The sequence below is a fragment of the Lygodium microphyllum genome, chromosome 11, assembly GCF_053477565.2.
Source record: "Lygodium microphyllum isolate KBCC chromosome 11, Lygodium_microphyllum_v1.1.10, whole genome shotgun sequence".
Lineage (NCBI taxonomy): Eukaryota > Viridiplantae > Streptophyta > Polypodiopsida > Schizaeales > Lygodiaceae > Lygodium > Lygodium microphyllum.
Window position 1 is genome coordinate 32173904 of NC_141145.1, and position 16760 is coordinate 32190663.

The following is a 16760-nucleotide window of genomic DNA, read 5'->3' on the forward strand; positions in this document are numbered from 1 at the left end:
TATTGAGGGTGCCCATTGCTGGAAAACAAGTCAAGATTTTTAAGAGAAGAGAAGATGAAGAGTATGCACTTGAAGCATTGGCAGAAGAAGAGTAGTCAGAAGAAATTCTAACAGAAGAAGCAGAGAATATGGATGATGAAACTGATGGGGAAATAGGTCTACCGAAAACGGATGGACTGGACCTGTTTGTGGACTTGGATGATCCTGGATAGTTGGCTCATCCAGAGGATGCGCATGTTTAGAGGGGGTGGATGTCGTGATGCTGTGCATCCGAGCCGTAAACACCTCCATTTTTGTTGTGCATCTGTGTTATCTTTTCGCGTGTGTTTCATTGTGTGTGATTGTTGCATTATCTTTCCGTCCTTTTCAGTACCCGCATCCAATGTACATACTCCACTTGTGTGTTTGTGTTTGTGTGTGTTTCAGTTTGTGTGCATGTTATGTGTGTGTCAGAAAAATATGAAAAACTGATGCCAAAGGACATTATCAAGCTGTTAATTTCAATGATGAACTCCAAGAAAAGTGCAGGATATCGTGGATTTGTAGAAGCTGACATTTAAGCTATGAAGATAGAGGTTACACGTGAACAAGGTCGACGTAATATGTGGGACAAATCATTTTTGAAGAAGATACATTAGCACTATATGCCATGGAGAAGAAGGGTTCATATGCCTTTGCCTTTGATGGGAGGAATCTCCGCAGCTGTCTCAAAGACTGCATCCCATAGAACGTGTCAAGGTTCCACAAGGATGGGTATTGGGCCTGGCTTGTTGGTGTAACAATCAAACCAAGCAAGAGTGTTTGTGATATAAGGTTTTTGGTTTGTCACTTGCAAGAAGAGATCTGGTGGAGCAGGTTATCCCTGGCACGCTCTTGTTCTTATTCAATTTTGATACAAGGGAATTGTATGGAATCTACGAGGTTATTTCTCATGGTGGAATGGACCTTGAACCCAATGCATTTCGAAATTTCCAAGGGTCACTCCAGCAAATTCTAGAATTTACCAATAAAAAGGAAGGTTCACGAGGTAATCTTTCGGATACTTGATGGGAATTTCTCTATGGTTCTGAACTTATCAAGCTATTCACTTTTGGTTGAGATATCAGAACAATATCCACATGTCTTGGTAAGAGATTTGACAGATGAGGTTCATGGCTTGAGAAAGAAATTAATCCTCAACAAAAAGATCTGGTCACCTTTTAAAGTCAGTTATGGTGTTGAAGACAAAATTAAATGTGGACTTTCCACATGGCACACACAGTTAATAGAGAGCGAGCTCAAGGAGTTCACTTTTGTGTTGCAAGCAATCCAATCAAATATTGGTTCAGAATTTTGGGTTGTTAAGCAAAAAGGAGGCATAGCGTCTTGCCCCTGTTTTGGGGGAATCCGCTATAACCGGTGGACTACGCCATCGCCTTTACTGGGGGGGAAGCTCTCTTTCCGGGGTACTTCGGAATCTAATACGGGAGCTGGCTGCTGGAATTTCGGAGGGAAAAGTGAGAAGAAAGCTGGTTGTCATGGTTGATGTCTTCGAGGAGAACAGGGCTTCCCCAGACATGGTGCATAAAACAGGAAAGCCATCGAGCAGGCTAAAGAACTCTTTGATATTCAGGACAAGGAATACATTAATCCACGCAATGATCTTCGCAAAAGGGACTTAAGAAACCAAGGAACTGATCGAAGTGCAGAGAAATGATGCTTTCAAGTATCAAGTAAGCTGCAGATGATCGAGATGAGGAGCTTGACGAGAATGAGAGCTGATCGAGGGGGGGAGATGGAGGCTTTTGGATGCCAAGGGACAGGTGTGACGTCTTCGTTTTGGGGTCGCTATCTCTTTTCCGGAATCTGCTGCCAGTGCTAGAGGAGGAAAGTGGGAGCTACAGAGGAGAACTGGAAGAAGACTATCAAAAAAGCGAACGGCATCAGAAGCAACAATTGAATTTTGGAACGCAGTAGAAGTGAAGAAAGACAACGATGAAGAAGAAGCTGTGAAGTCAAAAGATGCGAGTGACACAGGTGTTTGCAGAAGGGATCCGAGACTATCGTCTCTACCATTCCCACTCGGACAGTAGACTAAGACAACAAGAACTAGAGGCGCAATATCATTGCGACCAGGTTTGATGGAAGGGTCGGTCAGTCTAAATCCTTGTGTGCAGGCGCCTCTCTGTCGACTACACCCCCTTCAATGTCGAGATCGCAATCCTCTTCAAGGCCCACAAGATTGACCCGTCTTTGCAGATCGTGGACACCTCCGCTAAAAAAAAAAACTAGTCAGATTCTTCACTAACATGGTGTGCATGTGACGCGAGGAGATTGCCAAATGCCTCGGCTGTGCCTCTAAATCACCATCTATTTTGAGTATAGGACAGTGCAAAGGGCTGGTGAATTTTTTGTGACATTTCCCAGATCTTAACATGTTGGTTTTAAATGTGACTTCAACTGTGCGGAGGCTGTGAATGTTGCACCTATCGACTGGTTACCCTTTGGGCCGAATGCAGTAAAGCTGTACAAAGAACAGAGACGTAAAAGCTTTGTTTCTCATGATAAGCTTCTATTAGGGCTGTGAAGAAAGCTCTAAGGAGTGCATGCCATGGTCTACAAGACAGGAATGATGCAGTTGATAATGTGTGGCAAGAGCTCCTTGCTCAGTATGGGATTTTGTTGAAAGTCTTAAAGAATCGAGTGGATTTGGAACGTATTAGGTGTTTCAGGATAACGAATACCATACAAACAAGGAAAATGGATACAAGTTTTGATGCAATGGATGCAAGAGTGTGCGTTATATGCCATTATGGTCTGCATCTCTCTGCAATAGGTTATAGCTATGCTGACCTAAACAGTATACATGTCTGGAGCGTATGCATGCACTTATCAGATGTTTTATCCGTTGGACCTGGAGATTGAACAAGCTGTCTATGACTAAGTCCTGAATCTGGTTGAATTATTTGGTGCCCTAAAAAGCAAGCTCTTACGCTTTATTGTAAAGCAATGAACAGATTGTAATGCTTTGTCATTTATTTTGACTTCATATCCATAAATCTTCAACGTTGGTCTATGAAAAGAGCTTTATCAAAACTTTGTAGTTGACGGACGCTTAGCCTATGCAAATTCCTGCACAAGCTGGATGTTCAAAATGAGTACTCATGGATCTCTTGTAATTTACTTGACAAGCAATATAGTGATCTTTGACATAAAAAATTGAGATCTTCTTGCTACCTTCTTTCCTTGCTGTATCTTGAACCCCGTGTTCTGCAGCTCTTACACGAACTCTACGACAATGGCAAACAATAGATTTTTGTTCCCCTCACTGGTGATCTTCCTCCATTTTAATATCTACTCCTCTCTCTCTCCCTTTCCCTTTATTTGTTTCCCTCCCTCCATTTTTAATTTGCCTCCCTTCATCCTTCTTTGTTTCTCTCTTCCCCTCTCTGTCTCTCTCAATGTTTCTTTTTCTCCCCCATCTTCCCTACCACTCTCACTTCTCTCTTTTTCTTTTCCTCGCTTCTTCTCTCTATTTTCCTCTCCACTCTCACTCAATGCATCTTGTTATAATTAAAATGAAATATATAAAATAAAAAACTTATAAAACAAGGACATTGCAATACCCTATCTCCCCACCTCTCTTTGTGTCTCCCTTTATTTTACTATCATTACATTCTCTCTATTTCTCTCGGTGTTTCCCTTTTTCTCTCTCCCTCTCTCTTGCTCTCTATTTATTGTTCTCTCTATCTCTCTTTTTCTCCCTAGCTCCATCCCTTTTTCTCCCCCTTTCTCCCTCTCTTTTCTTTTCACTCTCCTTAACCCACCCTTTTCTTCCACCTCTCTCTTCGCTCTTTGTTTCTCTTTCTCTCCCCCCTCTCTTTCTCTTTCTTTGTTGCCTCTCTCTTTGTTTCTCTCCCCCCTCGTTGTTTCTCTTACTCATTTTCCTCTCTCCATCCCTTCATATCTAATTTCTCTCTTCCTCTCTTTCTTTGTTACCCTTCCCCCATTTTTCTCTCTCTCTCTCTTACTTTCCTCTCCCTTCCTTCATATCTCATTCCTCTCTTCCTCTCTCTCTCTTTCTTACCTTTCCTCCTTTTTCCTCTCTCGTTCTCTCTTCCTCTTCCTTCCTTCTTCTTCCTCCCTCCTTTTCTCTCTTCCTCTCTCTCTTTCAATGCATCTCATTACAAAGAAAATAAAAGAAAGAAAATAAAAAAAAGCAAGAAGAGGCAATGAACCTACCACAAAGGCTCGAGGATGAATTCTTTTTTGCCTCCTCTTCACGACGTCCCTTCTTTCTCCCTTGCACACTTGTCCCTCTTCTTCATGTACACTGGCAGTGGTGGAGAGGAGCGCTCCTTCTCTCTCTTTCTTTCTTCCTCTCCCTCTCTCTCTCTCTCTCTCTCAAGAAGATGATAAACTCTCTCACTCTCTCTTTCACTCTCTCTTGAAATTTTTTGCGAAAAAGGCCATGCTCGGGCTTTTGCCCCTTTTTTTCTCACACGGATGTCACTCTTTGCATCACAATTAGTGTCCCCATTAGTATCACAGTTTACACTTCTAAGTATCACTATCAGTGTCGTAGTTAGTGTTGCAGTTATCATTGTTAATTAATTTAGCGACACAAATAACCACGCTATTTACGATGCAAATAGTGATGTCATTATTTTGCATCGCAAACCGGCATCTCTATGTTCTCATTCCCTTGTAGTACCATCTATTTTTGTTATGCCACATCTCAAACAAGTAGTTAATGATAAAATAATCTACTTTTAGTGAGTAACTCAATTTACTTTCCTATTAGTATATAGTCAAACACAATTGTCTCTCACCTTGGTGTCTCACATTGAGGACACTTCTCACAATAAAGATTGAAATCTTGTTGCAAAACATTTTTTTATTGGTTGTCCTCACATACATAATAAACCATGCTTCCCAAATATTTATCCTTCTTCAATGAACAAAGTATCTAAGGTTGATGTGTATTTATGGATGCCCTCATTCATAATCTCCTCTAATGTTCTACTTGATGCATGCCAAGATTGCTAAAGAAAGAATTTAATGGGTTCCAACTTTTTGGGACCTTAATTTGCATGAGGCACTGCACCCACTCCATGGTACTAGGGAGCTATACTATGAGCTTTATAAGACAAGTGCTCTTCTCATTACTTTTTTGATCCCCAATACCACCAAAGGGAATTTCTAGCATCTTCTCTTGTAGCATTATTGAGGCATTGTGCTCATTCCACAATGGCTATAACTTAATTATAGTCTCCATGATTTGTTTTTCTAATGTTTTATTTTTAAGTTTCATAAAAAGTATTATTAGATAGATTTGCATCATCTTGCACTCCTGTATTATCCATGGGAACATCATCCACCTATTGAATCCTATGTCTTCATCCCCATGTTCTATATGTGCATCACATGCATTGGCTTCTACACTTTTAGCTTGCAAGTTTTCTTCATCTCCATCTATAGCATTGAGACTAAGAGAAATAACAAGATTTTCGTATTTCTCTTTTAACTTATTATGTTTGTAGAAGGTTCGGGTGGCTATATATCATCCACCCTAACAAAAAGATGTACAATCACACCATGATAGTACGAAATTTTTAAAGTCTAGATTCTAAGCATATTGGCACTATTTGGCTAGGAATTTCCAAATGACATGCCTAGTAACGACTCTCTAGTTAGTGTGGAACCTCAGGGAATATTCCAATCCATGTTGTAGAGGATGGCAACAATCTTATTTCAATGCAAAAGTGTACATAGGCATCACTTTTATTAGGATAAGAGCATGCTTACATGATTGATTAACTATAGGATTTTCTATCTTAGAATCATTGGAGAGAGTGCAATTATTGAAAGTAGCCAAGAGCCACCACATTAGCAATTATGTGTGCCCCTCATGTGGTCATCGGCATATTCTTGTAACTCATGCTCCCATCATCCATGGGCCACACGTAGTAACATCATTATTAAATGAAAATGCATTATGCCCCATGTTTTAGTTAACCTCATCTATGTGACCAAATTATCATCTTAATTGTATTAACTATTTTACTTTATAATGTCACCTTAAAATGCATGCATTTATATAAACTTGAAGGGAAAAATACTTACATTCAAATCTATTATGCTAATTTCACTCTTTGATATGCTTTCCCGTACAAAATTTGGGTACATTGTGTATGCATTATTCTCCTAAAGTTAAGTGATCACAACACAAGTAAATCAAGTATATTAAATACTAAATGCTTAATAAATACCATTATGTATAGAAAAGACCATTAAAAGAAAAAATGAAGCTAATTCTCTACATATAGAATATAAATACTTCATTATTATCACATGAAAGTGGTTCATGTATATAGACATCTAATTATGTATCCTAATAATTCAAGAACTCATTATCAATAGTTTTTTTAGGATACAAGTACTATAATATTTATCTTAGAATGATGTTTACATGTATATCATTAAAAGCTTTTGTTGGCAATTGAAGAGAAAAAGTATCAACATCACCTTCCTATACCAATACGAAAAAGCAACTCATTGCTACCAATGTATGAAAAAAAAAACCCTTTTTTAGTCTCAAATATTACCTTATCTAAATATTGTGTATTGTTATCTTGATATTTAACCTAAATTTGTTGTACTAAACACAATGATTGTCATATAAACTCTTTAATTAAAACTATAATATGACATGTTAGTTAAAAGAAAAAAATGATTCACTTGTTCTTGATAACCTTTTGGGTCCATATATTCCTTATATTGCTTAAAAAAATTAGCTATAATGTCAATTAGTATTGAGAAAATTATATAATTTGTTTAGTAGTATTTGATATTAAATAATGATATTAAAAGATAAAATTAGGATGTACTCCTTACTATAATTGAGAGACTTTGCTCCTTTACTCTATTGGGTGGTGAGCACTCATGTCTCCAAGGCTTCGACTCTCCTCTTTAGAGTTCAACATGGATCCTGATGAGAAACCATCTTCATAATATATTGTATTAACATTCTCATTGAGAATAGCCTTCACTTTTCTCATTACCTCTAGACCTTTCTTCATCACAACTTCATAGAAATGCTAAAGTTTTTGAAGAATTTGGGGGCCCATATTATGCCCAATGAAAAATTTAAAATCTTGTTAATAGTAGAACATCAACTCATTTATAAAACTTTGAGATTCCAAGGACAAATGAATCTATGTAATGCAACATAAAAACAAAATCCAAGGTACAAACTTATTTTATACTTACTTGCTATAAAAAACTTGGATGACTCACAAATTATGGATATATAAAATATCCAAGCAAGAAAGATGGGCTTTGAAGTACATGAAAAGGGTCCAAGGCTTCAATGGCTTTGTTTTTTGCAAAGTCTCATGCTTAATCATTCTCATGATAGAGGAGCCATGACAATCTGAGAAGTGCAAGGAAATGAAGGTCTAATGAGAGAGGAGATGGAGAAGGCTCTCAAAGACATCTCCCATGACGTCAAGAAATATCGCACTCAATGCACTGACATCTGCCATCTCATACAGTCCCTCTCGCCGCTCGTCCTCTCCACTCAGCAAACACTCCCCAACCTTCTCCTTCAACACCAAGAAGCCAGAGATGCATTAAAGAAAGCCGTGCTAGCAGTGTCGAGCCTCTCTAATATGACCACTTTAGACAAAATCATGAATCAAGAAGAGCCAACGAAATGCTTGCAAAAGACTATGGAAGGAGTGCAAATGGTCTCAAGAGAGCAGTGCTAGTTGCAATTGATCGATTTCCCGCCAACTGCGGCTTTCGTGTCATCGACCCGACTCTGCCCCCCTCTCCTCTATGCGAGTCCTGCTACTTCTGTGGAAATGGGTCTCCTTGACAAGCTCTAGGATGATGTTGTCGCGAGTCCCCTAGCTATGATAGCAACCTTGGCCACCTCTGCAGAGGACCTAGAATGCAAGATGAATATTTTTCCTTCCGTAAGACTGATAAGCGACCATTTCTGACTCTTGGCCCTCCACAGAAGGGTTATCTCACCATCATTTTATCCATCCGCGTGGAGGGAAATCCATGTTGTCGTCCTGAGAAATAGTTTAAAACCAATCCTTCAACCTTTCACCTTAAAAAATCAATACTTTTTGCTATGGTTGCATGTTTAGTTTCTTAATGGGTGTTCTTATGCACATCTTGTTCCATTATCAATTCGCTTCTTCTTTTCATCAAGATCACCTTGTCCTAAAAGACACAAGAAGTTTTTGTTTCTTTTGGTTTTGTCTTCAATAAAGCTTACTTTTCTTTCCTTTTTCCATGAGTTGGGTGGGAGAACTTCAATGTTTTATCCTTAGTAGTAAGAGTGTACTTTGATTCCATATATTTTACAAGTTTCTATTTGTGCTTCACTAGTGATTATCTTTCATTTATATTGAGTGTGATATTGCTCTTGTGTTCAATTTGTTGAAGAGCCCTATCTTTTGGGTTTTGTTTGTGGTTTTATTTGGTGTGTTTGTGACCTAGGCTTCAATGACCTAGTTGTGTGTGTATTTTTGTGATTATTTCCTTTTTCGATCCAATGACAATTCAAAGATGATGAAGAAAAGAAATGAAGAAACCAAGACAAAGATGAAGATGAAGGTTTTTTAAGTGTTGATCGTGGATCTCCTTCAAATTTTTTCGCATGGACGCATCACACTTAAGCGTGGGAGGAATGATAACCAGGAAATATGTGCAAATAAAGGCACCAAAATGTGCTCAACATGGAAACATCCTTTGCAAATTGACACTTTGCTTTTGTACTTTCTTGTCAAAATTTCAAATATGAAGCAATGTAAAATGTGTAGTCCAAAAGGCTCACATTAAAAAAATGGTGAAAGGAAAAGAATGGTCAAACACCTATTGTGTCATGCAAAAATAAAAGGGTCTTTAGACCTTAGCCAAAATGTATGCAATTCAAATTTTTATAATATCAAGAAAGGAAAAGGAAGAGGCTTGTTGGGTGATTTGAGGAGGTGGGAGGTTTAGATGGTTACAACCTCTCTCTTCCTTTATCTTCTCCTCTCACACTTCATTTCCTTCTCTCTCCCATTTTTGCACAACTCTCATCTTTCTTGTTTTTGCTCCTTTCTCTTGTGCTTCATTGCCAAATCTAATGGAGAGTGAGGAAGAGGAAGAGGGTGAGGATGGAAGAATTTCCTAGTTTCTTGTGTGCCTTCCTCTTGTGTGTTTTGGAGAAATGGTTCTTGGTGAAGAAGAAGGTTTCTTGTAGGTTTTTGTGGCCAGCAAGTGTATTTCCAGCCTCTCTTGGCCAGTTCATGGTTTGATTTCTGTCATGGTAGGGTGCTCTTCATTTGGTGCACTGGCCGGAAAAGAGGTGGCTATGGAGCTTGCAAGAAAGATGGGCTTTGAAGTACATGAAAAGGGTCCAAGGCTTCAATGGCTTTGTTTTTTGCAAAGTCTCATGCTTAATCATTCTCATGATAGAGGAGCCATGACAATCTGAGAAGTGCAAGGAAACAAAGGTCTAATGAGAGAGGAGATGGAGAAGGCTCTCAAAGACGTCTCCCATGACGTCAAGAAATATCGCACTTAATGCACTGACATCTACTATCTCATACGGTCCCTCTCGCCGCTCGTCCTCTCCCCTCAGCAAACACTCCCCAACCTTCTCCTTCAACACCAAGAAGCCAGAGATGCATTAAAGAAAGCCGTGCTAGCAGTGTCGAGCCTCTCTAATATGACCACTTTAGACAAAATCATGAATCAAGAAGAGCCAACGAAATGGTTGCAAAAGACTATCGAAGGAGTGCGAATGGTCTCAAGAGAGGAGGAGTGCTAGTTGCAATTGATCGATTTTCCGCCAACTGCGGCTTTCGTGTCATCGACCCGACTCGGCCCCCCTCTCCTCTATGCGAGTGGTGCTACTTCTGTGGAAATGGGTCTCCTTGACAAGCTCTAGGATGATGTTGTCACGAGTCCCCTAGCTATGATAGCAACCTTGGCCACCTCTGCAGAGGACCTAGAATGCAAGATGAATATTTTTCCTTCCGTAAGACTGATAAGCGACCATTTCTGACTCTTGGCCCTCCACAGAAGGGTTATCTCACCATCATTTTATCCATCCGCATGGAGGGAAATCCATGTTGTGTTGGGGGTAAAGGCGCCTCCGCCGTGCCGCCCCGTGTGTTACTACACTGACAGTACCCGCCACTGCACACTGCAGGTGGCGGGTGCCCGTCATGTCACTTTATTCTTTATTCTTTTAGTGACAGTTTGAATAAAGGAAGGCCCGGTCACACATTGTGACTGTTGGAGTTCCCATTTCTTGTCTCTCTCTTTTCTTGCTCTTGCTCTCCCACCATAGCTCGCGTGCAAGCTTCGATCCTTCTCACTTTTCAACTGGTATCAGAGCTTGGCATTCTCTTACTCGAGCTCGACTCGGTGCTTCTCGACCTTCGCATCGACTCGCTTCACGCATTGGATCTCCATCCCGATAGCCATATCCGATCTCCCCGAGCTCCCGTCACTCCCCGGCTTCCCGAGCATCTTCCCAGCCTATTGAGGCACCTTCAAGGCATTGATACTGAGGTATTTGATCATTCTTTTAGGGTTTTATTTCAGTCTACAGGTTGCAAATAGCAAGGGCAGCCATGGCTTCAAACCCTTGAAGCTTATTCCCCTCATATTGTGCCTTACACCTATCAAGGCTCAAAGAGGCTTGTCATAGGCCTTTGATAGGCCCTTCTTGAGCCCCCCATTAGCCCCTTTTCAGCCCATGTGGAGCAACAGCAAGTTCAGCACCAACAAGGTAGATTGCATCATTTTTTTCTAGGCTGTGAGCACTCATCTACTTCAGCTCCACACTTGGCCATTGCTTCTTGCTCTCTACCTTGATCAAGAGGGCTATAGACTACATGTTTGATGTCATTCAAGCTTTGGGCATTGGTCTTGATCATTGGGGCTGATATCTTCAGATTTGGGACTGTCATAAACTGTCATAACAGGCTGAAAACAGGGCAGCACCATTGGCATTAGCATTTGTTGCTTATACTCCATTCCGGTTGTGCTATTTGATGCCCGTATGCGGTCTACATGATGCCTAGTGCCTTGGGAATGTATGCACATGATTATGCCATGATTTTGGCTTGAAATATTGGCTGATTTGGGACTGTTATTTACTGTTATACAGTGCTGGAAACAGGGCAGCCACACTTGGCATTGGCATTTGATGCTTATACTCTACTCCGGTTACCTTATTTGATGCCCGTATGCGGTCTACTTCCTACCCGGATGTATTGGGGATGTATGCATTTGGTTTGACCATGATTTTGGCTTGAATTCGGGGCTGAAATCTACTGTTTAGAATAGTAAATACATGCTGGAATAATAGTGGGCTGAAGGTACTTTACATGCTTTGGCACTTACCTACCGATACCGGATGTATGCTTTGAGTTTTGGCATGATGTCTCTGACATTTGGGGACGGCTTGGAGCATATGTATGAGATTATGGAATGCTTTTGAGCTTCGCATTAGCTCCGTCTTCACTGGCATTTGGACCGACTTGGCATGCTCATGGACCACCTATGCCTCATGTCTCTGCTTGACAGTTAGGCTTTTGCATTACATGCTTTGGTTCGTGACATATGCTATTTGGTTCGTGTATGCCATACCGACATTTGGAGCTTGGATTTGGATGTATTTGAGCATTCCCGGCTTACTTGATCACTGATCTTGGTTGCTATTTGGATGTCATTGAGTTGACCGAGAGCTTATTTGGGCTTATGTATTGCTTCATGGTTAATACGACCGGTGCTTCATGTATGTCATGCTCTCTTGGATGCGCTTGATGCATTGACAGGGTCACTTATTACTGGTGCTTTCTCTTGGGTTGTTTGAGCTTCTGAGCTCGCTTTGTATGCCTTTTGTGCCAGTGGGAGCATTTTACATGCTTGCTTGACCTTTGACAGTTGCATGCTATTGGAGCACTTACATGTATTTGGAGCAGTTTATGTCTTGAGCAGCTACATACGCATTGAGACTTTGGGATCATACTCCGATCTTTATGGATATGCATTGATGTACTCTTGGTTCACAGGATGCTTATGAGCTGAGTCTCATATTTGGATCTCTCTTTGAGCAGACACCTATTTGTGTCAGGTTTTGGCAGTTACAGGAACACTTTGCCTAGAGTGTCTGGGGGTGTGCCTTTCATTGGCAGATGTTATTTTGACATGCTTCGGTGTTGAGCTCATGTTCTTTTCACTGTCATTGGCCTCGCTTATGTCCGTTTCATGCCGGCTTTGGACCTAGCATTGTTTGCTTGACATTGGATCCTATTTTGGGACAGTTTGCTCTCTAGACTGCATACCTGCAATTTATTACAGCAAGCAGTTATTGGTGGACTGAGGTGTACTTTTTATGCTGAAATATCCTGATTTGGTGTACCGCACCTAGTACTAAGTGGGCAGCAACTTTTGGCACACTTTGCTCGCCCTTTGGACCCCGTTTTGGTCATTTTTGGGCAGTTTCTGCAGTAAAACAGCAAGCAGTTTTGGACTGTTTGGGCATTTCCAGCCTGCATAATGGCGTCATCTTCGCATGATAGTGCCATCTTTAACATTACAAAGTTAGATGGTACCAACTACTCTTACTAGAAGAGTCAAATTTGGCAGGTCTTGGTGCAGAAATCTCAGATTAAGCCACTTCGGTTGAGTGGGGAGCAGCCTAAAACTATGGACAATGACGACTGGCTTGAACTTGATGAGCTATGCAAGTCCACGATTGTATTGTCTCTCACTGAACAGGTACATTATAATGTATTTGAGGAAGCACAGAGTGCATGGGATCTATGGAATAAGATCAAGAATCTTTATGATAAGAAAAGTCCGGCGAGTCAGATGTACTGGTTGAAGCAGCTTATGGATCTGCGCATGAAGGATAATGCGACTATGTCTGCTCACTTGAGCCAGTTCCATGCTATACTGAAGAACCTGACTTCGTAGGATATCACCTTTGGAGAGGAAGTAACTCCTCTTTTCTTGCTTGGGACTCTGAATGAGTCATGGGATGTTTTCCGTACTGCTCTTTGTGCCTCTAGTGCTACTCTAAAATTGGCAGATGTTGAGAGTGCTCTTCTTCAGGAAGAGGTGAATCGCAAAAACTTGGATGCCTCTCATGGTAGTCATGCTTTGACAGTTCGAGGCAGGAATGACAGGAATGATCGTGGTAATAACCGTGGTCGTGACTCACAGAAGGGTCGGTCTAAATCTCGTGGCAAGTCGCCTAGTAAGTCGCGTGGGCGCAATGCAAATGTCACTTGTCATCATTGTGGAAAAAAGGGCCATATTAGACCACCGTGTCATGAGTTGCGCAATGAGAAGTGCAAGGATAAGGGGAAAGATAAAGTGCAGGAGAAGTCCTCTGATCGCAGCATAGTACCTGCGAAGTCCAGCGTCAAGATTGAGGAAATTAATGTCAGGCAGACTGAGGAGTCCGATGGTGGTGATGAGTTTATACTTGCAGCTAGTTCTTCTGATGCTTCACACTTGACTGAGACATCTAGTATGTATGCACAGTGCTGGTTATTGGATTCCGGAGCATCCTTCCATGTGACGCCTTACCGTGAGTCATTTTTGCTTAGGGATGTACGTCATGTACCTGCGCTTACACGCAGTCTTATGTCTGCAGGATAGCTGGATGATGCAGGATTTCATGTATGTTTTGGGGATTCTGCCTGGAAGATTACTCGTGGCAGACTTGTGCTTGCTAGAGGTGCCAAGTCTGGCAGCCTCTATCCTCTTGTTGTATCTGGGTCCTCAGTTGACCATGTTTTGGCAGTGGGTTCTATCCCACATGTATCACTTTGGCATGCTCGTTTAGGGCACATGTCTTTGAAGGGAATGAAAATGTTATGTGGTTTGCAGTATCTTCCGCCTTTGGATTATGCATGTTTTGACTCGTGTGATCATTGTCTTTATGGTAAGCAGAATAGGTCTACGCATAAGAAATCGGGTAGGCCACGCATGAGTGAGCCCTTGGCATTGGTGCATTCCGATGTTTGTGGGCCTATGCCTTGCATGTCTATGGGTGGCGCGAAGTACTTCATTACCTTCATTGATGATTTTTCTAGGAAAGTGTGGGCTTATCCCATAAAGCAAAAGTCCGATGTCTTGGCAGTTTTTCAGAGATGGCTTGCTCTTGTTGAGAACCAGACTGGGTATAGGCTGAAATGCCTTAGGACAAATAATGGGGGAGAATATGTCTCGCATGCTTTTGAGCAGTTTTGTGATGACAGGGGTATTAAGCGTCAGTTGACCGCCCCTTACACCCCACCCCAGAATGGTTTGGCTGAGCGCATGAACAGGACTATTCAGGAGTGTGTGCGCTCTATGCTTAGCCATGCAGGCCTACCACAGAGTTTTTGGGCTGAGGCTGTTAGTATGACAGTGCGTGTCATAAACCGATCGCCTTCTAGTGGATTGGATTTCCAGGTTGCAGAGGAAGTTTGGGCTGGTAAGGCACCCTCTTATGCGCATCTCCGTGTCTTTGGATGTGAGACATTCTGCCATGTGCCCAAGGACAAGAGGAGCAAATTGGATCCAAAGAGCATTAAATGCATATTCCTTGGCTATGGTGAGTTAGGAGAGATGGGCTATCGCCTATGGGATCCGCAGGCGTGGAAAATAGTACGCAGCCATGATGTCGTCTTCCATGAAGACAAGATGCACAGGCAGCCTGAGAAGGTGGTTGAGATCCACAGAGTGATCTTTCAGGAGGAGCCTAGAGCTCCAGCACAGCCAGTAGTACAGCCTGCAGCAGTTCCTCCACAGGGCCAGGATGTTGGACAGGAAGTTAGACAGGCAACAGAGCCTGCAGTGAGACGGTCTGCTAGAGACAAACGTCCACCTGATAGATTTTGGCCCTCTATGCATTATGTTTTGGTTACAGATGCAGGAGAGCCTTTCTCTTATGATGAGGCTATGCGCAGGGGTGACAGTCGCTCCTGGGAGAGGGCTATGCAGTCTGAGATAGACTCCCTGTATAAGAATGAGACTTGGGATTTGGTTGCCTTGCCTAAGGTCAAGAAGGATTTGCCATGGAAGTGGGTGTACAAGCTGAAAAGTACCCCTGGACACCCCAAGCCGGCATACAAGGCTAGATTGGTAGCAAAGGGTTTTAAGCAGGAACATGGTGTGGACTTTGATGAGGTCTTCTCTCCTGTGGTTAAGATGACCACCCTGCGCTTAGTCTTAGCTTTGGTTGCACAACTTGACTTAGATCTATATCAGATGGATGTCAAGACGGCTTTTCTACATGGGGACTTGCATGATGAGATCTATATGGATCAGCCTAAGGGCTTTGCAGAACCTGGCAGGGAGCACCTAGTGTGCAAGTTGAAGAAGAGCTTGTATGGCTTGAAGCAGGCACCTAGGGAGTGGTATCATAAGTTTGATGCCTTTATGCAGTCACAGGGCTATAGCAGGAGTGCTATGGATCCGTGTCTTTACACGAAGAAAGCCCGTGATGGCAGTTTGCTTATCTTGGTACTCTATGTTGATGATATGCTGATAGCAGGAAAAGCTCATGATGAGCTAGATGCTCTTAAATCTCAGCTGAAGAAGAGCTTTGAGATGAAGGATTTGGGACAGGCCTCACATATACTTGGGATGCGCATTAAGCGTGATAGGCATCAGGGGCTTTTGTATCTCTCACAGCGGGAGTACATTCATAAAGTCCTTGAGCGCTTCCGCATGCAGGACGTAAAGCCTATTGGCTGTCCATTACCTTCTTATGTGAAGGTATCACAGGCCGATTGTCCACAGACAGATGAGCAGAGGGCTGAGATGGCCAAGATCCCTTATGCTTCAGCCGTGTGCAGTTTGATGTATGCCATGATAGCCACTCGTCCAAATATTGCGCATGCAGTTGGTGTTGTGGCACGCTATATGGCTACACCTGGCAGCAGACATTGGGATGCCGTGAAGGGTATCATGAGGTACCTGAAGGGCACAACCGATATGTGTATTTGCTATGGCAGCCAGGATACAGGGGTCGTGGGGTACACTGACTCCGATTATGCAGGACATGCAGATAGTAGGAAGTCCACTTTTGGCTATGTATTCACCTATGCTGGAGGGGCTGTCTCTTGGATTTCCAGGCTTCACAAGTGTACGGCTTTGTCTACCACTGAGGCCGAGTATGTTGCAGCCACTGAGGCTTGCAAGGAGGCCATATGGTTAGGTCGTCTAGTTGCTGACCTTGGGATTGATGCTACTCCTACACTGCATTCGGATTCTATGAGTGCCATTCAGTTGGCTAAGAATCCGATCTTCCATGCGAAGATGAAACACATTGAGGTGAGGTATCACTTCATACGTGGTGTCGTGGAGGACAAGTCTGTTGACCTTGTCAAGATCTCCACTGACGAGAATCCTGCAGATCTACTCACGAAGAGCCTCACTACTGAGCGCTTTGCCTTCCTCAGGAGGTTGATGGGCGTTGGATGAGATGTCGCCTTTCCTCATCCCTTGTACCTATATACATTTGTACTGTCTTTTCTTTTTTCTTTTCTCTCTCACTAGGGCAGATTTTCCTTTAAGTGGGAGGTTGTTGGGGGTAAAGGCGCCTCCGCCGTGCCGCCCCGTGTATTTCTACACTGATAGTACCCGCCACTGCACACTGCAGGTGGCGGGCGCCCGTCACGTCACTTTATTCTTTATTCTTTTAGTGACAGTTTGAATAAAGGAAGGCCCGGTCACACATTGTGACTGTTGGAATTCCCATT